The sequence below is a fragment of the Typopeltis vanoorti genome, chromosome 5 (genome assembly GCF_054136105.1).
Source record: "Typopeltis vanoorti isolate ZY-2024b chromosome 5, IOZ_Tvanoo_1.0, whole genome shotgun sequence".
Taxonomy (NCBI): domain Eukaryota; kingdom Metazoa; phylum Arthropoda; class Arachnida; order Uropygi; family Thelyphonidae; genus Typopeltis; species Typopeltis vanoorti.
The window spans coordinates 6,746,449-6,771,082 of NC_143553.1; the positions used below are offsets into that span (position 1 = coordinate 6,746,449).

At 37.3% G+C, this 24,634-nt stretch overlaps 1 protein-coding gene across 1 annotated transcript in view; it reads left to right on the forward strand.

Moving 5' to 3' along the window:
• Nucleotides 1-12,667: 12,667 nt before the first annotated feature.
• sloth2 (ubiquinol-cytochrome c reductase complex assembly factor 6 sloth 2) overlaps nucleotides 12,668-24,634 on the forward strand; it is a 369,803-nt gene continuing 357,836 nt past the window's right edge. The window contains exon 1 of the mRNA XM_090392240.1: nucleotides 12,668-12,758. The gene's annotated coding sequence lies outside the window, so the exon portion shown is untranslated. The remainder of the gene's footprint in view (nucleotides 12,759-24,634) is intronic.

Sequence of the window (24,634 nt, forward strand, 5' to 3'; positions counted from 1 at the left end):
ATATCACTTCCCACGTAAAAATACTCACCATAAATTTTAAACTTCAAATTCTTTGAGCCACTATTTATCTGAAAGTCCATCCTGTGATTCCTTTTACTTTCTGAAATTTCGTTCATTTTAATACGGATCTCCCGAGAGACCTAAAAGCGGAATCTTTTCAGTTTTTGTTACTGTTATAATAACGATTTTTCGCAGTTTAGTTCTTTGGCATTGTTCCCCACCACACACCCACTGGCATGTGGCTATCTACAAATAAAATCACTTTTGTTTCATTTCCAATGCCATCCTGAAACAAAAGCGAAAGTATTTTTCTTTGCTTTGTAAGATAGCATTTGTTTTCAGTACTATTCAAAGTTTAATGTTTATTCTCCTTCGTGATGAATTGTTTGTTGTTTTTCATAAAGGAATGGAACAACCCTGAACTGTAACAAACAATGGATTGAAGCTCGATTTAATCGCATGTTTCGCTGCCGGTTTAAAAAATAACAGCTTTAAATGTGTTGTTAACAATTCTGTTGTATTCGCTTTCTTACAACTGTCTAAGCACCAAACCATCAGTCCTCGAGAGGAGCAGATAATTAAAACTGACGGCTTGCGTTTTGATTTGGTCTTGTTTTCATTCGATTTTAAACTATGTGAGCACTTTTCTATTATCTTAGTATCCTCTTAATTTTTATTTATTTTCAATCACTCAGATTAGCTGGGGAAACAAATACGTTAATGAGAGAATTATTTTTCTCGCTATTACAACCATCTGCTAAAGCTAATAAACAAAAATGCAATTTTTAATTCGTATATCGACAGATTAGGATAATTTTGACAGCTTACTTGCAATGCGCCAATGACTGAGACTTCCTTTCTAGTAGGAAAATGGCAAACATGGGAAAAAAGAAAGTCAGGAGTAAAATCAAAATAGAGTAAGCTGGGAGTTTTTATGTCTATTCCTTTTTTAGGCTCTTTATTATAGTAATTGTAGGCAGCTGATAGTTTCATAAATGTAATACTAATCACCGCTTAAGTGCATATCATTATACACGTGTGGTTAAGGGTGAAGGAAAATTTACCCCCTATCAATAGAAAGAGAGGGATCAATTCTCTTCCATTCCATCTTCTTTTGCGTATTAGGCCAAATCGCCTTTTTTGGCCAAATAATTTGGTATGTTGTTAAGCTAATTTTTGTGAAATGCAATTTCGGTATGAGAGCGACTAATTCAACTGCATTGCAACGCGCTTCGAAACGCTATTCGTGTCCTAGACGAGATTCGATTGCAGGTCTCTTCAATGCAAGGTCATCTTCGAACCTGCAGTACGTACCTAAGCTGGTGAATGCGACCAGTGAGACAAAATAATTATCTTAAAATTACGTATCTACGTTTTGAGGATGTTTCATCACATTAGATCCATATTCTTACATAACATACACTCTAATTTTTTTCTCTCTCCAAAGTTAGCAGAAATTATGCAAAAGCAAGTATCGCAATATCCAGCAGGAATATTATAATATTCACATTGAACATATCCAAAAAAAATTTAGTTTCTACACTGCCTAGATTGATTACTAAATTTAGTTTAGATTGATTACTAAATTCAGCGAAACCATCTAAAATAATCTTTTTGTTTTAAATTAATTTATGACTTTTGAATGAGGACAAATTTTGCCAACAAGGATGCTGCTTCAAAAGTACTTGCAAGGTGTAACTTAGTCAACATTCCAATAAGTTTTGTATTGTAAATTTCTTCACAAATATGGTAAAAACAATTATACATCTCGATATTAGTGAATTAAATCCAAAATTTAAGGCTGAAGAGCGATTCCTTTCGCTGCATTTCTAATACGTTGTGTTCAAGTCTTATCTGTGAAAGGACTCGCTCTTCAGCCTTAAACTCACTGGGACCTCTGTGGCAATGACCAATTCTCACCTTTCCATAATGTACTTGTTATTTGGTTTCCACTTAAATGCTGAGCAACCGAGGATATGATGGCAACTTTGGAGATTGGATGACCAAATTGTATATGGTGTTGGTTGAAACTACACACAATTATGATGGTACAAAATCAAATATCGTGCTAACTGTGGCATTGTCCGGTTATACGAGAATTCTCTCCCTATTTCCCATCACGGCCACTGTTAATTGTCAAGGGATAAAAATACATGGTCATCTTCGATTTGCTACCATCATTCAGGAAACTTGAATGATAGTAACAGATCAGCTACTGGAACAACCTCACACAACCAACCGAATTTAAGGAAGATTGGCACCATCAGTCTAAGAAGCATCAATGGAAAAGATGTAAAACTAGCAGAAACAGAAAATAAGTACGATGTCGACATAATGGATGTCATATATAATTTCTTTGTTTGTGTTACAAAAGGAATGCAAAAAGATATTTTGCATGTCTGGAAAAACAGCGGAAACGCTATTTGCTTAATGTTAATGCATTTTAGCTGCACATGGCAGCACATATTTCGAAATATTCTGGTGGGAGGATATATTGCATAAAAAGAATCTAGTGAACTTATTTGCAAAAAAAATTAAAGATTGATACATTTCGGATATCTGAATGAAAAATATTTAAATATTGACGGAAAAAACCTCCCGGAATTATGTATTTGATTATAAAATAGATAATTATTGAAAAGGAAAGAAAAGTATCGTCAAGTATGCTTCAATATTTGAGACAATGGGTGATGACGCCGCTTAGGATCAAAGTTCAAAATGTTTAGCATGCACAATCTGTATGGTCGAATCGTAGATGTTTGCAGTTTTCTTTCCTTGTGGTACTTCCACCACGAAAGTTCTAAACCTTTAGTATGTTAATACCGTGGGTGGACAAAGGATTTTTCTTTTTATTTTATCTAACCCGGAAACCCTGCTTTACAGTCAAAACGTAAATTTAAAGCCACTTCAGACCTCCAGTAAGAGTGGGGGAGGGGGGGGCACACTGGACGATGGAATTCATCTCCCCACTAAAGACAATCACAAGTATGGCGGGATTCGAACTCGCAGAATGCCGGTTTAGTTGGAGAGCGGGCATGTTAACCCCTTGTTCAAGTAGGCCAAATGCTAATCCAGAAAAAGAAAATTAAATTAAATGCGAGAATTACAAAGGATATTTCCTGCTGAGTGTCGTCAGAGGAAAAATGTGTGCAGGCGAAAAAAATGTGTGTACTTGGAGGATACAATATACATCGTCGAAGATAAACCTGAAAAATTATAAGCTTTCAGATTAAATAGATGTCACATAACCAATTTTTACTTTAAGAAAAATAAATGGTTGAGAAATTATACGAATATAGCGAAGTTCTTTATATCAGTGTTCTCGAAAAACGTCGAAAATGCATGACTATGTATCAAAAAGAAAGAGAAACATTAAAATTAAAAACTATATTTTTACAACATAAACTGTTCACAGTTTAATTTGCTTATACAGCACTTCAATTGCGAGTTAGCAGTCCAAACTGAAGAGAGGAGATAGCTTAACGTTAAAGTAGAGAAGGCGGTGCTTTTTAAGGTTGATGTCGAGAAAAAATACATCATCAATTCAGAATCTTCCATCTGCCCAAACCACACAAAATCCCTGTTTTGGCTGAACGGAGATTGGTGAATTTTGATTTGTGGGATCCTTACTAAATTGGTAATGGGATCCTTTATGGACTTCACTTTTACTTAAAATCAGAGCATTTTAAGAATAAAATAATCAAATTGCAACCTAATGACACGCCATTATATTCTACAATATTCTGTTAATCCGCGACACGTTTATTCTACAGCACTGAATTAATGAATGAATTCAACAAGGCGTAAGAGCAAGCGAATGAATGAATGCGAATAAATTTTCCCTTCGAGGTCCCCTGCTGCCCCCCCCCCCTCCTTAAAGACAAGGACTAGGCGCTGTAGACGGAAAGTGAAGCTATCAGTAATAACATTAAATCTCAATTCTTTTGGAAGAGTATTAATAACAGTACGCCTGTTTTTCGGTCATTTATTATATAAATTAAAAGGAAGGCTGATAATTATAATATTTAGGATAGAATGTCGGATTGGTACGGACGTGGAATCAAGTTCCACAAGACTAATTTGCATCTCTCTAGGATAAGGAACGTCTACATAACGATCAGTTAAATGAATAATTATAAGAAGAAGTGGACATAAAAGTTCGAATTTGGATGTTTCTTTTTTATTCCTCACTTCTATAAATGCGAGTTCCCATTATTAGCATTTGGCCTGCTTTATTGGAAAATGGATTCAACAGTTTCTCTTCCCTCTTTTTCAAAATCAAGGTAGGAAGTATAAAACGAGATTGGTTTTAAAAGGTTTTTTTTTCCCGCGTGCAAATATGGTGTTCTTAAAATTCAAGTGAACGTTGTCACATTTTTAAGTCTTTCTTAATGCCTCAAAGAATCGTTAACGAATAACTATTGCAATAAATTCAGAATTGTTGTAAATAAATTAAAACACGAAAATTAATTTCTAAAACAGTCTGCAAAATCATTTTAATAACAGTTTCAAACCACAAGCAAGACATAACTACTTCTGCATAGTTTTTATTGAAAATAGAAAGTAAATAATTATAAAGAAGAGTAATATATTTAACAAGGGCGTGTTTTAGTGGGGGGGGGGGGCACTAAACTTCGGTGAAATCAGAGAGAAATTAGCCAAAACACCAAACGAGAAGGTAAGCAAATTAAGTTTAATGGGTAGAACTGAGATTTTAGTCAAAATAATTTATAAATCATCGCATAATGGAATAATCCCTCCCCACACCCACCCACCCACCCAACAAGTAATCTGTCAAAGTCGCCTCAGTTACATGATGGAGAAAAACAGATGTTATTTTAAAGTTATCTGATTTATAGAACTTTTTAAAAAAATATTCAGAAAACATATCTACGTTACATGAGTGCATTTCTCCATTATGTAGAAATATCCATTTTGGTCGTAAGCTGCAATGAATATTACGCAAAGATGACTGTTCCCATAGTAAAAGAAAAGCCGCTTCAGTCTTATGATTTTTTTATTTGATTTTTATGGCTCAAAGACAAAGGTCATACTGCACCAGAATACATGTGGTAATTGATTAGCAGGGAAATCACAAACATCCATGCCCGGATTCGAACCGGCATCCTAGAGAGCGGAGACGCTAACCACTCGGCCAACCAGGCCGGCTCAGTCTTATGACGTGAAAGGTGAAGTTTTATTGTATTATACATAACAAAATATTCGCTCAAGTCTCTCTACAAAGACAATGGGGGAATATCCACGTATTCATTGCATTATTTTTTCTGCATGAGTGAATATTTTTTCGTAAGTGTATAAAATGAAGCCATTTTATATCTTTCACAAATTACGTGGCGAATTACATTTGAATTCTTATAGAAGGTCGGTCGCATTTCAAATGTTGCTGCTAAATTCCAATCCAGGGAGAACCTCAAATAACAAGATCTGAGAGGGGAGAATTTTAATTGAACGTGTAATAATCTGATCGACACGCGGTATGCAAACATTTTAAATTAACTTTGGAAAAACCAGGTAGAGTTCTTAAGAGTAATCACGAATAACCACACCTGTCACTTACATCCCGGAGATTAGTCGCATGAGACTAATTAAGCAGTGAAAAATAAAATAACCTCAACTCCGGTTCACGAAATCAAATTACATAAGGTAGAGGATATTTGCGAAGTAATGAAGTGCGCTTTATAATCAACACCCATGAAGTTATTTCAGTATTTTTTCGACATTTGCGTTATAACCAAGGTTTAGCAGCGTTTTAAACTGCCAGAATTTTACAACCCACCCCTGGGGCAGCAGCGCCCAAGGTCACTAGTTACAAGTTACCAGACTGATTTCTTGTTCAGTCAGGACACACCCTAGCAACGCCCTTCGCAAGGCCGACATAGAAACAAGAGAAAAGTCCTCGTCCTTGTGTCGGTACCGCTTGGCCTGTCTCTCTCTCTCTCTCTCTCTCTTCCTTGAGAACGACGGGTACTTATATTTAACTGGCAGTTAGCTCAGAAATGCCAACATCTCTTTGGAAAGTAGGCCATTCCTTTAGAATGAAACGTGCACTCGCCCCACCCTTTGCGGGATTTCCCGACGAAGATAATGGGGGATTAAAACAGTTCCCTACACATTTACAGGTGACTGTTCTCATTATGTTCGGTCCGGCCGAAGGAGAAACGGACAACTTTGTTCTATTCAAGTGGCCTACTTACGGCTCACTTTTCCAGTCACGCAGATTTGCACCTCGCATTCCTGGACACTAAAAGTGTGCGGCGAAGAAGGAAGTTAAAAATTGTACAACCGCCAGTGATTAAGAAATGCGTTCGTATTGCTTACCGTTTCTGTAACAGTCTTGTGGGAGGAGGAGGGGTGAGAAATATGACACATAATTTGGAATGATAAAGCGACTTTAGTCATTTTGACTAGACTTTCTAAAATATAAACTTTGTTCTTTTCTCAAAGGTGTGATAAATGCGTTGTTCATTTGGATTCTGTAAGAGTTTAGTTAGTGGATGCAACACATTTAAAGCAGCGACGCGTCATTCGGGTTTAGGTATTAATCACAGCGCTTTTAAAAGGACTTGTGGGCACGTGAAAATGGAAGTGACATCAGAAAAGTAAACCTTGTAATACGGGGGGGGGGAAGAGAGAGGAAATTGTTATTAACCAGATGATTATTACACAACCGTTCTAATAATCAGATATTTGCTGGATGTCTAAAAACTATCCCGGTAGAGGTTTTTTGGCCCATGAAGAGATTTTGGTTTAAAAAAAAAAAAAAAAAAACCAATAAATTTATTTACATGCATTAATTTATCAAGTGATAAAGAGGTGGTTAAATAACTAATGAAAAGTTTTAAAAATTCAAGAATGATATTTAGTTATGATTCCATCTCATCGTTTGCAATACTAAAATAATATGAACCTGCAGCGTAATCTTTCTCACGACAGCGCGCTCTCAATGATTATCTCAATGAATATATAGAGACATTCTGGAAGAAAAATTCTCCGCTCAGTTAGCAAAAGGAACCCCTCTCTAACTTTTATTATTTCCTCTCTACACAATCTGGCAGCTTTATTTTTTTAAAACAACATTGCAATGTCAAAACGAAGTAAATGAAGGTCCATGATAGAGAAATGTGAACCAACATGTGCTTCAACTATATTTTCTTCTTTTCATAAACAATATTAAAATTTTCGAATCGAAGAACTTCTTAAGTTATGACAAGATGTTTTAAATGATAAAAACTTTCCTTTTTTTCCCCCGAGCCCATACTTCCATTGCAAGATTCATTTCCAACCAAGGCGAATGTAAAGCTTCCATATTAAGCAACGTGAGAGAGCACGAGATGTTTCTTATGTCGCGTTTCTCTATTTGTAAATATTTTTCTTGCGGTGTTGTTTAGAGTGACAGCCTTCGCAGATCAGTAAGTGATAACGAAGCTCTTTCGTTCTAAAGATATGGAATGGAATCGTCTACGATCGAGGAACCTTTATCAGGGCTTTTCAATTGATAGCGTGTTGGCCAGGGTCATACGGAGGTGACAAGATTTTTCCTCCCGGAAACCCAAATTTTTCATCCCCAACCGGGCCAGGAGAACGCGTGTCATTTACACAGAAATACATATATGTAAGATAAAACACCTTATCCCAAAATGAAGACTCTACGAAACCCAATCCTGCGCCTTGAATTGAGGCCTCTAAGCAGGGATTATTATTATTAGGTTGTTGTTGTTGTTCTAAATGTGCAGGTGTGAATTATGTCGAGTAGGCTGTATTTGGTTCAAGTTTGTTTGTCAGGGTCGGCGTGCTTAGAGAATGCTATTGCGTCTTGGTTCCTGTAAAGATCGACTCTATCCAAGTTGTGCTTTCCTGCAATTCTTACTTCCTCTTAGAGTTTTATGGAAGATGTAATGTTGATATTCTGATTTAAAAAAAAAAAAAAGTAAACATAACGATTTGTGTTGCGGTTTCTGTTTGTGTGAGAATCCCCTTTGCACCTCGTCTTCTTCAGGTTCCATTATGTTTTCTGATAAGCGTGTCATTCAAGAATAATCGTTCTTTGTAGTATTTGCTATCTCCGCAGTGAAAGAGTGTCCTTGTTATGGTTACTGAAGTGAGCCAGTAATAACTGCAGTTAACCAACATAATTCGCTTCTTGTTCGGCTTTGTTTTCAAGGAGCCTTAACATAAGACTCGCTGTAACCTATTTGCAACGTCATAGTTTGGAAGGGAGCTTCGCTCGCGTGTATGTTATTAAATTAATATATGCTATGGTCTGAAGACCTTGTCGGGACTCTTAGTGTTATTGTCCACAGAAAAATTAGGACAAACATTTCGCTTTTTACAGCGTGCGTAGGTAGAAATCACTTAGATGTGACTTTGCTCATATGCCATCCTCAAGATTCTCAACTCGACATTATTTGGGATTCTCGAAAAATAATGAAAATGTTCATTACGATAACAAATGATACCGGATATTTCGCTGTCAATTTAAATTTGGCGATCCAGGTCAATAGAGCTGGTAGTCTCAATCATCGAGATAATTAATCATGTTTTGGATTTGAACGATGAACATTTCAGGTTTAAAATTTTAGGGGAATCCTTTAAGTTCCTCTTGTGCATCCTGACGCGAAGGAGGCTCTTTAAGAAAAGAAAGGTAGTGTCTCAATCAATTGAGATGCTCCCACGGGGCACTGATGAATATATATATATATATAAAAAAAAAAACTTACAAATTGATATTTTTACTTAAGACAAAAAAAAAAAAAAAAAGGAAAAAAAAAAACTAAAGCAAACTGAAGAACGAATCAGTGGTAATATTGAAGTTGATAATAAATATGATTTCAAAGTCTCACTAAGGATGTTATGTAGCATTATAAAAATCACCGGATTGTTTCCTTCTCATCCAGCCATCTGTTGCATAATTGATGATATGCATACTTGCATAACAAGTTAGCTATATCGCCAGTTTTGGTGCATAATACATATACTACTAACAATAATAATGACTTATTAAAGGGATAAATTTATCGTTAAGAGTGCGTTATTTATTCTCATATTGCTGCGTAATTTTTTTTTTCCAGTTTCAGCATCGATAACTGTTGTCTGAACCACTACTATCACGTTCTCCATACGACGCCCTTTTTTTCTTTCTAAATGTTATTTACACTGACAAACAACACAAAGAAGATGCAATGGGGCTTTTGTCTGAAGAATAATCTAAAAAAAAAAAAATTATATCGCTCTTTGTAAACTGTATGATCGATGTACCAAGTAATAGTACATAAATTGTTCTGTTTCTGAAGTTATAATTATGAAGGTGTCAGGACGAAGACCTCGGGCTGTAGATTGCACGGGTGATTATAATTGTTTAATCGGGTGAAGAAGGACTACAATGCCATTGATAGCTTGGTGACTAATTAAGAGACAAACATTTCGCCGGAAACGTCTCTGACAAATGTGTCCAAGGAAGTAACGAACTATTTTGTTGCCAAGCGCGTTTAATTTTCAAAGGACGTGTAAGCACCAGATAGCCAGCAGTGAACAATACATGTGAACGTAGAGGTCATCGGTTTCCGCCACAGAAAGGGTATCGTTGGTGACCTCCGTGGCAATTAGTGCCTTTGTCATATCCTCCAGTAATGCCACTAGCCTGGCATCGTTTAACCGGCTCATTTAACCGGCCTCACCGTACAGGGTAATGATTCTTTGTTAAGGAATGTACCTCGCAGGTTTTGTACGTAGAATTGCACAAGCAAGCGAAGAGACACCTTAAGTGTTTTATACGCAGAACAAAACAACACTTTCATCTGTTCTTTATCTGCTCTGCCTTCTTTTTTCTTCTCGGTAAGCGAATTGCGTTGTCTCATATTAGCTAACTAGCTAAGAAATACGCCAGCTCAAAAAGAAGCTAAAATAAGATTTCCCATTTACTTCCAAATTGTAATTTTCTTTTGTGCTTATGTAAATACATCGTTTTAGCCACACATGAAGTCAGGTTGAAAGTGGAATGTTGCATTTTGAATATTCGCAGGTCTGACATTTAAGGCATTCACATGGACGCAGTATTCCAGAGAGAAATAATGCAAAGACTGAACGAAGAAGAAGTAACAAAAAAAAAAAAAAAAAAAAAAAAAAAAAAAAAACTGTACATTTCAGAATTTGTGACATTTTATTAATTGTTATTAATTGAATTTTGCAATTAATAGAAACATCTAATCACAGATATCTACGTTAATTAAAAAAAAAACATGTTATCGATTGTGTGTTTAGGTTAAAGAAACTGCAAGTGTAGAAGAGAAGAAAGAGCAGAAAAAAAATACTGCTAACTCCTTGTTATCATTTAGCAGTTTCCTTATCGTCATATTTCTAATGGTATTTAAGAAGCAAATTTAATTTTTGGGACACACTTTTTGTTGCTTTCAAAATTTCGAGCTTTTCGCTTGATCTGTGCATATATATATATATACCATGGCCAGTCGGGAAAAACTTGACATTGAGGAAAGAGACAGACATGTCCTCTAACGCGTGATATGTATTGAAGAAATTTTTATAAAAATGCTGACTCAGAGGCAGCTTCGTAAGGGACGGCACTTTGAAATGTTGCTGACCGGAGCGCTGAACCAAACGGTAAGCGTTTCAGTTGAAGAGGAAAAGAACTCCCCCCCCCCCCACACACACTTTATGTTATAACAAAAACTACCCTCACTAAGGCTGTTTTTATTTAGGATGTCTTTTAGTTGGAAAAACGTGGGTACAAATCTGTAGAACACGAACTTTTATAAGGGCTTTTCAGCTGAAGGCGAGTTAGCTGGTTTCAAACGGAGGTGACAAGGTTCACCTCCACGAACCTCCGATTTATCTCTTAAAACAGACAAAAAGGACAACACACTGCTAGTTTTAGTTGCAGTAATTCAAAATCTACCTTAAGTAGGTGAGAAAGATTTTAAGATATAAACAACTCATTCCAGCAAGCATCGAAATGCGCAGAAAATTTCGCCGATTTCTTAGGACTGTTTTCATTGCACGTTGATTTCTTTTGTTTTTCTTGCGCTGAAATAGTAACGCCGCGACATGTCACCAGCAGCAATGAAGTGGCGAAAGACTTCGCCATTTGATAAGACGCTACACAGCAAGTGTCCATTTCTATTGCTCGCCACACACCTTGGTTCCCCCCAGGAAGTTTGCTACCATTGATTGCGCTTCTCCTGCGTCCAAATTCATAGAAATCAATACCGTAGGAAGGGTGGTGCAAACGCTTCCGCTACGATTAGGGATCACGACTACTCTCTCTCTTCTTTCTACCACTAGAACGAAGTGACACGCGTGGTTCAACTTTGAACATTTTCCCCTAAGTGGTCTGACTAGAATTCACACAGCGTCTGTCACGTTCACGCCGATATTTCCGAATGTTGACGAACTCCTACCCCCCCCCCCCCCCTTGTGTAAAGACTCAGATACGATCAGTGTCAGTTACCGAGATGTAGGAGTTTTGTTCACTTTTCACTTCGTGGCTGTGCGCAGTGGTCGTGTGATTGCAAGTTGTCTGTTAGGCCAAATGGACTATTAACGCTTGTGTACCGAGCAGGGAGTTCAATACGATGCGAGTCCTTCCGCATTAGAGAAAGGAACTTGTGAGTATTCCTCGGTAATATTCCGAACGGAGTCACTAAACAAGGGCAATAAAATGACATGACCATGATATACTGCCACGTACAGCTATTATACACAGGGACGCTAAGTATAATCATTATTAGTTGATATCATAGTCTCTCTCTCTCTACACACATTTTATCAAAATGTTGAAATTTCAAACAATCATTTTATATTTAAATACTCCAGCACTACTCTTTTAGAGGATATCATCGAATCTCTAACTTTTTATTTATTTATTTACTACTTTTTTCTCGATGTCGTGAACAGTGAATTATTACTTATTTTGGGGAGTGGCATTGCAATGATTATCGCAACTAACGGTTTCCACCAAGCGGAACAAATACAAAGCCAACAGATTAGCACACTCCACCTAGTTTCACATCCTCTCTCGAGACGACTCGTAACCCTCCGAGACACTTTTAAGGAATGCAGTGTGTTGATACACCACTTGATGTCCTCAAAGTAGAATACTAACAAAAGAAAAAAAAAAAGATTTCGTCACAAGGGGTATTGCACAGGAGACGTGCAACAGTCGAAAGCGACCTCCGTTGAAGTAGGGAGTGTTCTGTTGGCAAATAATCAGTTATCGCAGAAGGCCGACACCAGGTACTCTCTACAAAAGGGCATTCTTTGTGTACATTATGAAAGTTTATCGGGAGGATCACGAGCAGACGATAAGCTATTGTTACGCGCAAAAAAAAGACAAGAGGATCACAATTTAGGACTGCTTAACGACAACTCAGCAAGTTTTTGTCTCACGTGCCTGGGTACACTTCAATGGGGGAGGATCGCGTAATTATTGCGGTAACGATGACCGCGATATCTACTATTTCAGATAGCTCAAATGAACGATGTGCATGGAACAGGAGAACCGCATTTTGACGTCACGCAATCAGATCGAATTAAGATTCAGGCTCCTTTCTCAATTCTAAAATTCACCGCCTAATAAAAGATTACTGCACTTAAGTGAAATTTTGCAGTGTCGAAATTGGCATATTTTCCTGTCGTTATCGGTTATTATCGCAAGAGATATTCAAAAAGTGTGAAAATGAATGAGAAAGGAAAAGAAAAATGAACAACTGAGATTATCTCAAAAGGTAGGTTTGAAAGTAAACTTGATATTTGCTTCAGTTATTAAGAGCATTTAACACCTCGGGGGATAATGATTTTTCAAATATGAAGATGGAGGTAGAAAACTGGCAGCACGGGGAGAGGGAGGATTTGAAGATTATCACTACTACTGACAGTTTGAAAGTGTGTGGCGTGTAGGTGGCATCGGTGATATGGAGCATAATCACGTTGCGCAGACATTTGTAAATGTAATGAAAAGATGAAGAGTTTAGATGGTTTACACACGTTCGTAATGAGGAAATGAAATTTCGTTTGCAGATCACACGATTAGAGTCGCTCGGCAAACGAGGAACGGAAAATGCAGCTTTTTCCCCCTTCTTATTAGAAACCATATAAATGGTGAAAGCTCGTTAACTGAGTCCGGACGAGGTATGGAATGTATCAAAAGATTAATAGGTATAGCGCAATATTATGTGCAAAAGCGTAACATTCCCCAATCACATGTGCGGTCCGCGGTTTTTCACCGAGGGTAGATCATTGTGATGCAGTCTGTTTGGAACAGTGAGAGGAACAGTCGATATCGGTTATTATATGTATTGTAGCATTAAATAACCCGTGATCTTGATTGACTTGCAAATAGGAACAGAAATCCTTTGCGGATTCAGTTCAGTTTGCTTGATGGTGTCACTCATTTGTTTAACATGAAGGGTCTTCGAGAAACAAACCAATTTGGGTTATTTTTAGGCTGTTTATTATTTCGTGACAATCCGACGAGTCTACAGACTGATCGTGGGAGGGCACTATTTCACTACTCACATCTCCCAGTCGACCCTACTACTAAATTCTCCAACAATTGCTACCTTCAACGCCATCTACTGCCTACTACCAAAAACAATATTTTTGTTCGAAAATTGAGTGTGTGCTCATGGCCGATCAGCCTACACGCGGGATGAAAAACCATGCTACCACCGTATGAGATCGGCTAATTCACCTGCAATTGAAAAAGCCCATATAAAGATTTCTGTCGTCACGACGAGAATCGAACTCAAATCTTTTCCAATCGAAGGGTTCAATGTACTACTCTTCTTGAAGTTGCCATACGGAGGCCACTCCGAGAAACCGTCGTGAAGCAAGTGTATTACATCTGTCAACTGAACGTATTCAATCTCCAATATCTCTGTTTGGCATGAGTTTTTGGCAGTATAAAACCATTTATTTGATTTAATTATTTAAATTCTATCTGAGAAATAAATGCAACTCCGAGGGCACAGCGTTTGTTTAGACTGCACGGCTACTACACAAAATCGGGTAGACGAAAAACCAAACCCTGTGAGTGGCGACCTAAAAGTGTGGGGACATTTTCTTCTTACAAGTAAACCAAAGAAGAAGAAGAATTCTTGGTTACAGTATTACTGGTCGTTCCTGCAACACTAGAGGGTGGTCTGAAAGATTCTCTGCCGCGACCATATATGGCAACACTAGTGCACGATTTTTTTTTGTCTAAGTTGGTACATCTGTCATAAGCATCCATGTGAAATTGCAAGTCATTCTATCAATTAGTTTGTTTTGTTTGTTTTAGCAAAAGTGTTGTCGTTATCCCTTGAAATGGATAAAATTGAGTATCGTGCGTTATTAAATTCTTCGTAAAAGAAGGTTTAACGCCAAAAGAAACTCATTCGAAGTTCATAAAACTTATGGGCACTCTTCTCCTTCGTTTTCGACAATTAAGAAATGGACTGTCGAGTTTAAACGGGGACGTACCAGCGTTGATGATCCATGCAAAGGACGTCCAAAAAGTGTAACAATAGCCGACATCATCGAGAAAGTGGACGATATGGTATTAAATGATCGGCGAGTCAAAGTGCGTGAAATTGCCGAGACTATAGGCATTTCAAAAGAACGTGTTTGGACATATTTTGCATGAGAATTGCAAATGAAAAAGCTTTGCGCAAGATGGGTGCCGCACTTGCTCACAAACGGACTCGCATGAAAATCTCTGAACAATGCTTGGAGCATTTTAACAAGCATAAAACTGATTTTCTGCGTCTATTTATTATTATGGATGACATTTGGATTCATCATTACAAACCAGAATCCAAACAGCAGTCAACACAGTGGACAGAAGCCGGTTGTTCAGCGCCAAAGAAGACGAGGTCATGGCATCGGTGTTTTGGGATGCTAAAGGCATTTTGTTTATTAACTATCTTGAAAAGGGTAAAACAATAACCGGGAATATTATTTCGATCTTTTAACCAGACTAGACAAAAAAATTCGTGAGAAAAGACCCGGTTTGCAGAAGAAAAAAAAAACCATTTTTCATCAGGACAATACGCCTGCCTGCAAAGGTGTTTTGGCAATGGGAAAATTAAGGGATCTGCACTTTGAATTGTTGGAACATCCACCCTAATCCCGAGATTTGGCTCCCTCTGACTTCTGTCTCTTCCCAAAACTAAAACTCTTCCTCGCTGGTCAGCGTTTGTCCTCGAATCAAGGGTATTGCAGCAGTAGAGTGGTATTTTGCAGATCTTACTGAGAACCACTACAGGGACGGGATAATGGCGCTGGAGCATCGCTTGAATAAACGTATGGGAGATTATGTTGAAATATAATAAACATAATCTCCCATAAGTCTTATGGGAGATTATGTTAAAAAATAAAAATAATTTTGAAATTATAAATTCGTTTTTTCATTCTTAGGCCGAGAACTTTTCAGACCACCCTCGTATTAACCATCTTGACTTTATCCCATATGTGGCAATTTCTTAGACCCTTCATGTTATGACCGATGAGGTCATATCAATGTTGCGATCACTTCAAAGTCATTTTCAAACTGGTGGGAGTAGGAAAAACTTTCCACCTCTTCACAAACATCCTTATGATTCTGATTAATTTCATTCAACTGAAAAACTGTCCGTAAAGATGTTTTCAGCACAGACACTCTACATTTGGTTCTTTGAGGACGAAATTTTCCTGTTATCAGGAAACGGTTCTTCAGATGCTACTTGATTACATTGAAGAAATACAAACAATACTTAGAGTATATGAAAATAATAAATAAAATCGACCGTGTTGCTATTCATTTTTTTCGGAACTCTCACTCATGCAGGAAAACCAATTTGGTAAAATTTCATGACGTGTTCAAAATACATTTGCCTCTATCAACCATGAATTTAGAGATGAAAATTATAATTGCGTATATGCGCTACTATATTTATGAAATCGAATTCAAGATTAGTATTTTAACACGAAGATAACGTAATTAAAATATTTATTTTAACGAAACCAAGTGAAGATACTGCGATGGTATAAATCACTTTCTGAGGCAGTCAAAGTGGGTGCTCATGCGTCCCCATTTCCTCGAAGAATGATTTGCGCACTGTCTTTCAGCAGGATATCTTAAGTTCTAATGACTAAACAACCATGCTCGTTTCTATTTATCTTAGCCAGAAAGAAGTTTCCCTAGAAGACATAATCCAACCGGTATAAAGTACAGTGGACGACCATCTCGGATGCATATTTGTGCTCCTTTTTTTAGTTAGCAGCTCTTCTTTACATCGGTACATTTTTAAGCGATGCATTCTTTCTGGTTGGTTTCAAGTAGACTCTTTCATAATCTGTAATCACAAAACAGGTGGGATTCCTTTCCATTCCTCCTGATGTATTAACTCGAAACCACGCAGCAGGCGTTTCCTTCGAAGTAACCCTGCAACCAGTGTTTCGATGCAACATCCTTAGATAATCCGATGGGCTCTCACGGATATCTCAACGTAGTGTGCATGTCGTGCCCATTTTTATAACTGCTGACAAAACATCTCTGAGAAGGGAAAAAAATAAAAATAAACTGAAATGGCCCGACAGAGCAATTCCAATAGTACACTTATATCCGTATCTGGGGGAAATGTTGACGGCTTCATGCCAGCGGAATCACTATCAAAAACAAGGTTTCTGCATATCGTAAGAACTCGGAAGCTATTTCAGTCTATTCTCAATTAAAAGAGGAAGGGGCAAGTAAACACAACAGCAAGTTCCATGACAAAACCGTCTGTCATAAGGTCTACACGTTTTTGTTTATAATGAGAAACTTAATTTTTTTCTAACTTCCCATCTTCAAGCCTAATAGAACACAATGAAGTACACAAAATACAATGTAATGCGAAGTGTGCAAAATAACATCTCACAATGACAATTTTTCCTTAAGGACTTTCCAATGTTTAGCTTATTGGAAGGGGCGGAGGAACCGACCTTAACGTTTACTGAAAAAGCAAGTGTGGAATGATCGCAGACAATCGTAAAAAGTCGTATTGCGCAATAGAATTCTTGTACACTAATCATCCATCATCACAGCATCTGAATTTGGATTCGTGCATGTCTCATGTACAGCACAGTATTTGTCGTCATTTGCAACGTATCATTTTGTTTAGCTCGAATCGTTTTGTCATACTTTCAGTGCATTTAATAAGTCAAATTGTGTAATAACAATATTGAGAAGTTACACGCGTGTTTCTTTTATGCTTTCCTTGAACCATGTCGAAGCATTACTGTATGCATTTTTTTTCTCAGATTATTCAAGTAGAAACTGCAGATTAAAATAAAAAGTCGCACGTTATTTAATCAGTTTTTGAAAAACCCAGGTTTCAATTCACATCCGTTTGCTAAGCGGTTCTTATCAATGAAGAATATAAAACCAAAAGACTACAAACTATGGACATATTTCGAGCAAAAATATTCATATTTCAATGCATAATTAAATCAAGAAACCCTTAAAGATACCGGACAATATCACCTATTTTAATAAGCGGGGAAGTTTTAGGTTTAAGTTTGAATAATATAAATGTATTTTATCATCAGCGACTATCATTAATTACACGATATTAGCTTTTAGTTTCTTTATGACCGGACGCTTGTAAGTTCACCCTGTGCTACATTAAGAATTCAAGATAATTTTCTTGAATTCTTAATGTAGGTAAATATTTTCTACTGTAAAACCTACATTTTTTTTTAAACTAACTTGGACACAAAAGGCTCCTCTTATTATAAACTTTGTGTGTGCCACCTGAATAAGAAAGCATTCGTTTCGTCTTTTATTTTGAACGTCTCGTAAATATTCCTCAGTTGAATCTCATTTCTTTCCCTGTTTAAGCAACATCTTCTGAACAGTGTTGCCCTTTCTTCTCCTTCCCCCAACTTCATCTTTCTTCAAAATCTTTCAAGGCCTTCTTCAAAACTCTTAAACTGCTTCGTGAGTTTTAAGAAAACAGCTGCAATGAAGTGATGACATTTTCTTTTGCTGTTTCTTAATCACACAGCATTGCTTCCGCGATAAAAGACATCCCAGCCTCGTTCTAAATCTTGACAACTTATCGAAATTATTACGCGTGTTGCGAACTGAAGAAATCTCTCTGCAATATTAGAAAGGTGTCACTTTATATTAAGGGATCTGTCAGCTCATTAGAGGATTAAAATCTTCCTTCTTGGAAAAGAAAAACGCGGAAAGGAAATTCCCTGAAACTGCCGCCGTGTTTCATCAGAAATGTGTACTAATTGGTCGTCCCACGGCTTTTCAGATTTCTTAATATTCGTTAAAAGGAAGACGTTTGATGGATGTTTTGCGTAAAAACCGAAAGAAGAGGTGGATTTAGCAGGTGTGGGGACATTGCATTCAGCTCGCTTCTTTCTTTCGTTTCGTCAGCGTGTTTTCGACTCGTGGCTGGAAAAGGCGGGTAAACAACTGAATAATTCGTGAGTGAGCGAGAGCTCGACCGTAAATTCTAAATTTTATCAACAACTTATGGGATTTTGACTGCGCATTCTCACACGGGACAAAAACAGTAGTGGAGAAAAGAAAGCCAATACGCGTCTCCAGCGTCCTCGTAGAAAATATTTGCAAAAATCCTCCGTTTTGTACATGCATACAGAGTGCAGTTTTTATTTATTTATTTTTTTTTTAAATATGACGTTCAAGTCTTTTCCTACTTTTCCTTTCAGTGCCAATTTACGTTTTAGATAACAGAAATAAAAAAATAAAAAAAATTCCCAGGCTGCTAGATCTAAAAAATACGGAGGCGGGAGTGCTTTGGTCAGGTCACATAAAACAGAATGAGCGGAAAAGTTGTCGCGATGGAGAAATCAATATCCTTTCTATTCGTTTCTCTGCGTGTACCTTAATTTTATTTTATTGTGTTGGCATTCATAAAATGCTTAATGGGTCTTCAAAAGGGACGTGAAATCTGTTATTTAGTGACGTGTTACAGCTATTTTCCATCTGCTATCGAAAATATTGAGGCGCGTGTGATTAAAATTGAGAACAGTACAAAGCAGCACAATAATGTTCACCCAAATGAATGGTGAGCGAGTGTCTCTCAGAACTGCGCGCTCCGCAAGACCGATAGCGAACGATACCTGACGTGGGCGAACAGTTCAAACTCGAGTCTCTGGCACGACTTTATTAGGACTCACTGGATTTATCGCATTCATGACGTATTCGAGAGAATTTTTTTTTTAATCCCATCCCTCCGTATGAACAGAGCGAACATACAACATATCGCCGAGTTCTTTTAAGCTTCATTTTGGGAGCTTAATAAGCATATAAAGACATGAATTCGGGAACCAGCAGAGCAGTTGTTCTTGCATAATATCAACGCATTCGTTTGAATTTCGTAATGACGCCTCAGTTGTGTTTGCAACTAACTCTGTTTTTCAAGTTAATATGCAAGATATTCCCCCGTCGTCTCCATCTCTTAGGTCTGCCTTGTTCACACTATAAATAAATAAATAAATAAATACGTAAAGCTAACTTATTTCCACTCGATTAGCAAGGGGCGAAATGTCTTTCACTACGTTTCAATTGTTGAATGACAGAGTCACGTGATTTCGGGCATTTAAACAAGGCTTTCATTAATTGGGAATTCCCGTCACGATCACTTTAGTAACTACAAAGCGATGAGTGACGGTGCAGAATTTTCCGCGACACCATTAGTGTGATGACGTCATTAACGAACTCCGGGAAGCTGCGAAATATGTCGTAAAACTGCAACGATGGAGGTCAGATCAAACATCTTCAGACGGCAGTCATGATCCCGCTGTTTATGTGCTTTAAGCTCCGGGATTAGGTGCGCTTCGCTCTAAGCCCAAGGTCCAATAAACAACGTCATAGCACTCAGAAAACGATACTTCCAAGGAGGTGATTTAAGGATCGTGTTTCTGCTTTTCCCCCTTTCACGGGCTCCTCGAACGTCTTACATTCGATTTTGTTCAACCCTAACTTTACGGCGCACTGATTTTTCGATTTGGCAGCGTTATCGGCTCTTTTGCAATTACGTAAGCAAAGTTATGAAAGAGAAGAGGAGGATGATAGGGATGGGATCAAAGTCCACCATTGGTGAACTTTGATTAAATGGAGTAACGTTAATTGTATTTGTAAAACCAGTAACGTCTTCAAATGCAAAAGAGTAAACTTGCACTCCCTCCCACCAGAACACTATCGTACGAACTTTACGAAGTATTTAAGCAGTCCCAGTCTTATCTTTAACGCAACGGCATTTCTGCCCCGTTTTCCATTGTGATTCCAACAATGCCAATAAATCTGTCGTCTAGAGGAATTTGGCCAAGTGGTTACGTCATAACAGAAAGAGAACGCATAAAGTAGTATCTAGAATTTCGCATAATCTGCGCAGAAGTTAGTCGTGCACTCAACCATTTACGATATACCTGTACAAAGTGTGATGCAACAGGCCATAATTATGCAACTGCATATCGACTGGAGAGACGTCGTCAACCCATAAAATAGGCGCTTTTGCATCCCATCCTGATATGGAGAAATACATTCATACGAAACATCGCTCATGTAATAATTTACGATGGACATGTCGAAAGCGTAACGAGAATGATGGCGAAACGTAATGTCTCATTGTTAGGCAATCACCTGATAGATGGCATTTTTCAGCTAAAATTTTAACGAGTTAAAAAACAGCATTCCTTTAAGAGAAGTTGGGCTTAAAAATTTAAGATAAATAAATATCAAGTCATGTTTTCTAGTTCACGTTCAGACCAGTGTTTTTATATGACAAAGTTCGGACTGCGAAATATAACTCGAAAACAAAAAGTCAGTTTATTGATATAGAATAATCGCACCGAGCTGTGTAAAATGTCATGTGAAATTATAAATCGACACTTAACTAGAAAAGAAATGTAAAGAAAACGCGTGTTCCATTTTAACCTTCAAAAATAAAGAAAATTAAAAATCAATAAATCTATGAAGCCCCGCATTTTATTTTTCTATGGAGTTTTAACGGTTATACTTTGATTGCTGAAAATTTCAAAGTAAATTGAAATTATTTTAATTTTTTTTTTTTTCTAAACGAACCACCAAGAAAGTTGCCTTTCTGATGCAACCGAAGATACTATGCCCTCCCAAAAAAATGAGGATTGTTCGTGTTACAAACGATTAATTATATGTACTGAAATTATATTAATTATATGCATTTAAACATTGAAAAAATTTAAATATACTTGCCAAAAAAATAGTTATAAATATCAAATATACAGAATGAGTTGATATGCATCGTAGTATCGCTTTATTATTTAAGTTAGTTTTGACAGAAACGAAACTTCTATACACAAATCAAAACCTTCTACGAAGCCGGCGGGATTTCTCGGGGTTTCCTCTCCCTCAAAGCAAAACAGGCGTGTCCACCAAAACTATTCCAGCAGTTTACTCCACTCGCAGGCTTTGTTATATTTGGTCCGTTTAATATTTAGCTGTAAACTCACTTCATATTTTTTGTGGAAAAGAAAATCTTTATTGAGCAGTTGCACGACACTCTCTGTTATTATTATATTAGCAGAATAATAAACTTATGCTTCTAGTAGAGATGCTCAGATCATATTAAGAAGATGCAAAGAATTGGCTTGGATTGCTAGCACAGCGACTCTCTCACTTGCACACTTAGAGCGCCATCTTTATTTTCTGGTGTGTATTCTCAAGGAGTATTACGTAAGAGTTTAAAACGAGAATTCCAATGATTACTTTCGACCCACGATTTCTTTTTTCTTCCTTTAACAAAGTGCTCTAATATTTGTCAGGTTTCTGGTTTGGTTTTTTATCTTTTCTAAAGTGCATACTTTAGAAAAGAATGCATAACTTGAGGTAGTATCTTTTTCTAAGAATAGCATCTCAGTTTTGTAACAGTAGAGTCAATATTGAAGAATGAGAGAATAGAAAATGAGCACTCGGATAAATATCAAATGCAATCTTTGAAAAGAGAATTACGCAGAGGAGAGGAGATGACGATATTCAAAGTGATCCAACAGAAAAGATGATGAAAAAATTAAGATCTGATTTGAATTGCGCCTCCGGCTACAACTCCGCCACACTAGTACACTGCGTCACTTCTGTAGGATCTTAATTACAGTGAACAGTGTTAGAGGAAAGTCTACAGTATCCTCAGTGAGAGCCCCTCCCCCCTTCTAGGAGGGTCGGAAATTCGGAGAGCGTGTGACAAAAATTGTTGCATGAAATGTCACTATAATAAATCCGTTTTTATTACGATATTTCACATCGCATTTAGACCTCTTTATACTTTTAAGTTAAAGAGCCTTTATGTTTTTTAAGTTTACATTTTTCTTATTTTTTTTCATTTTAAATAAATTTTAAAGAATAAAATCTTATTTAAAAAGTGATTTAGGATTAAACATTTTCATTGCATACAATTATTTGGTCTAATTTATCTAATTCTTAGGCAAAGACATAGTAAGTATAATTATACGAAGTATTGACGTTTTCTAATTATTATTACTTGACGCCTCTAAGGAGCCCAAGGACTCATCCAGGGAGGGCGCTCTACTCTATTTTTTATTGAATTAATTAAAAGCATAAAACCCATCGGTCTTCCTCACTTATGTTTGTATGACAAAGGGGAGGGGAGGCAGATATACCACTGTAGCTTCTCCTCGCGTGCTGCTTGAGGGGAGAGTCCTCGATTTTTTTTGCTACGTCACTGGTTGCGAATCCCATCACTCGACCTATAAAACGATTTGGCTTAGAGGATGCCATCTCATCGGCTGTCAGGAAGTTGATGAAATTAAGGACATTATGCCTGAAATTTCCACAGCTGTCACTTAGCCCACCGATCACCTGTGTAGGTGGACTAAATAAGGCTGAAAATAAAGCGATTTTTCAGGTGGTTCAATCATGAACTTAAATTAGGTTTATGATACACGGTTAATGCACGTAACAGTTTGTTTTCGCTTGATCGAATTCCACTTATTGCCTGAGACAACTTTCCATTTTTTTTCTTTTTGTACTCAACCGTTTTTCTTGCTCACCTTAACTAATATGTAATCCTTTAATGGGATCACAAATACAACTTGGAACGCTTTTATCATCGCAGTATTATTAAATCAATCTTGTAATTTGTAGCCATTTGCATGCATGTGAACGTGACTCAGAAACGGCTGTAATTTCATGCTTATTGCCGTCTTGTGACTGTGCCGTGGCATTACCAGAAGTCACTGCTACCGTGTTTGCAAACACCAGGTGACGTCAGAGGCCTTCAAGTGCGACCGTAGTCACTTAGCAACGGTATCGATCGAAGCTGTTAACAACGCAGAAGGAAAGAGACCACGAGGTAACGGGGGAAAAAAAAAATAAGAGTAAACAAATAAAATGAAATGAAAGAAACGCGGAACAAGAAGAAATACATACATAGAATGCACGTGCCTTTCATTATCGTTTTTTCCAAACCACGAGCGCCCAGGAAGTTAGGACGAGAAAGGAGTGGCGGTGGTTGTGATAACCCAGGCGAACGGTTAGCGTCTTCTCGGAATACTTGAGCCGCTCTCTTCCTACACGTGCAGTAACGACCAGAATTGGCGTCACACGAATTGAGTGCGTCTGTCGAAGGCTGATAACAAATGGATATCGAGAGAGGGTTTCCAGCAAAACCTGCCATTTGTAGCCGTTATTGCACCGTCCTCATAATCCATCGAATTCAGATTACAAACAGAAGAAAGTCGGTAAAGATGCTCACAAAGAACTTCGCCTTCTTCGATATGTCTCGCTTCACAGTCATGAACACGTTTACGGAATTTTTGAACTTCGATTTTTCATTCCTTTTTATTTCATTCAAAAATTCATTCTTGAATATTTTAAACCTTTTGACGAATTCTAAATCAATCCTAATATTCAGTCTACACGAGTTACCCAGTTAATAAAGTGTTACTATTTATTACATTGTAAAAAGTTTTGCTGTGCTGCTCTCTCTCTCTCCAGCCACGAAGATAAAAAATTATGCTTCAGTCATCAATTAATTTTTTAAAAAATTTTCTATCTTATCGTTAACAGGTCATTTAAATTGCCCTTAAGCGCTTGCTTCTATTACGAATATTTGCTCCCATTAAAGTTTCGGAAATGTGCCCACTCTTTCTATGGGCACCTGTTTTCGAGCATTCTGCCCAAGAGTCGCTTAAACAGACGAGAAAATGTAACCGAAGCCTAAAATTTTTGGCACCTCTCAATACTCGAAGAGCGGATAGGAGCACAATGGATTCTTAGATGGCAGAAGAATTCTTTTTTTTCTGCATCTTGGGAGCCTGTACGAGTTTTAGGTTGTTATACTTAACAGAATATGATAAATCGAATATTCAGAATGAGAACGGCTTTTGTTTATTGAATTTATTTATTAATATGGGAGCTTGACCTGATTCAGCGCTGAATCAGGTCAAGCTCCTAAGTGCCAAGCAGTGATTTTCCGCTGCATATCTTTTGCACACAATTATTAGAATCATTTTATCGTCTATGTTCATATAATAATCATTACCACTGGACAGATTGTGATGAAATTGGGTATTTAGATGTTTATTTGCGTAATTCACTGGGGAGGAAAAATAAGTGCTATTTGTTTAC